We start from the raw sequence: 1,799 nt of genomic DNA on the forward strand, positions 1-1,799 counted from the left end.
TCCCGCAGCTTTTTACCATGAACTTGTTGGCACAAATCCTTGAGGCCTCCAGAGCTTCACAACAGAGCTGCTCATCTTGTTCGGACACCTTGTGGTCACAGTGATACAGGAAAACGGAAACTCCCAACCTGAAGGATATCTGGGACGAGCTCGTGATCTCTAAAATCAAAGAATGAATGTTAGGAACAACGGACGTTAAGAGCAGAATATATTTATTGAGGGAAAGAAAGCCTCTGTTCAAGAGCAGGACAGAAGGGGACCCGAGTGTGTTGCCAAGGACCTTGCCCTTCCCAGGGACTTTTAAAGCAAAACCACAAGGTGAGGCAGGTCCAGGATAGGGGGAAAATGGGAAATTACAAGGTGGGCATGAGGTGGGACAAAACTATGGTCAGCCAATAAGATTACAAGTATAACTGTTCAGGTGAAATTGATTAAATTGGGATCAAACGGGGAAGCGAGTCAGGTAGCCAGCAGGCAAGAACACAGAACCGGGGCTTTTCCTGTAGGGGGTTGGGCTAGTGACTCTTCCTGGCTTTTTTAGGGAGATTGTTACCTATTTAGAATATCAATCCCAGATATTCGCACCTTAGGGAGGTATGTGGGTGCATTTGTTTAGTCTTTTGTCTTGAGGTCTGGCCCACAGCAAATTTGTCTCCATTCACAAGGTAGCTTGTCCTTCACGTTGGCTCCTTTGAGGGCTTGACCCTGTCTGACTGCCTATATTTCTATCTAACTCAGCCCCCTATAACAACAGAGTGGGAACTCTCCACTTTTGTCTTCTGCCCCAGGTCAGAGATGCTGATTTTGGAATCAGGGTTACCTGGGCAGAAGCAGGACTTTGGATACCGATTTCCACATCATCTTCATTAACAAAATGTCCTGTCCTAGGGCTGACAGGCTCCAGACATGCATTCGAGGTGCCTTTGAGAAGCCCCAGGGCATAGTGGTGACGTTTACACTGGACAGGTCATCATGGGCAACCACGCTAAGCTGCAGAACAAGGAACATGTGATAGAGGCCCTACATAGGCCCAAACTGAAGTTCCCTGGCTGCCAGAAGATCCACATCTCCAAGAGGAGGGGCTGCACCAAGTTCAAGGCAGACGTTCATCCCTGACGGCAAGGGGATGAAATACATCCCGAATCCCGGTCCCCTGGAAAAGTGGCGGGCCTTGCCCTCCTTCCACTATGCTCCCCCAATAAACCAATAAATTATCAGTAAATCTTATATCTGCCCCTCCCATCTGCCTAAATACATACAAAATGACAGTGAATAATTTTAACTCAGGGAATTGACTAGAGCTCAGTTTTAAAATCACAAATTAGAGGAGTGACATGATCAGATTCAAAGACTTCCTTCAGCCGAAGTTGAAGGGATCGCCCGTGGGGCGACAGAAGCCTCCCCGCCCTCCATAGAACAATGGAGGAGGCTGCTGGCCGAGAAGGTGCCGGAGGGACCAGGGCGGACCTGAGAACTGTCAGGCTGTTCCAGGTTAGAGGTAACCTCCAGGTTAGACGTAGTCTCCGTAGGCAGCGGCGAGGCCCCTGAGCCGTGTGTGCGCAAGTGTGTGTGTGTGTGTGTGTGTGTGTGTGTGTGTGTGTGCGCGCGCGCGCGCGTGTGTAGGGCACAGCACACAGCATTGCAGAGGTCCTGGGGTGCGCGCAGTCCCGAGCCCCGGCAGAGACCCATGATGAAACGACGGGGCGGGCAACGCGGCACCTCACTCTCGGACCTCAGGCACTGGCGACGGCGGTGGGGAGCACGGGTACTTTCGAAGCCCACGTCTACTCCCACCCAGA

The 1,799-nt window shown here is 51.4% G+C and overlaps 1 long non-coding RNA gene across 1 annotated transcript; it reads left to right on the forward strand.

Moving 5' to 3' along the window:
* The first annotated feature begins 280 nt into the window (after positions 1-280).
* On the forward strand, positions 281-1,227 carry LOC106150088. The gene is made up of 2 exons (XR_001236690.1): positions 281-318; positions 889-1,227. It is a non-coding gene; the product is annotated as an uncharacterized LOC106150088 (long non-coding RNA).
* Positions 1,228-1,799: the final 572 nt, after the last annotated feature.

Source organism: Chinchilla lanigera, unplaced genomic scaffold (genome assembly GCF_000276665.1).
Source record: "Chinchilla lanigera isolate Chin_1 unplaced genomic scaffold, ChiLan1.0 scaffold00063, whole genome shotgun sequence".
NCBI classification, from domain to species: Eukaryota; Metazoa; Chordata; class Mammalia; order Rodentia; family Chinchillidae; genus Chinchilla; species Chinchilla lanigera.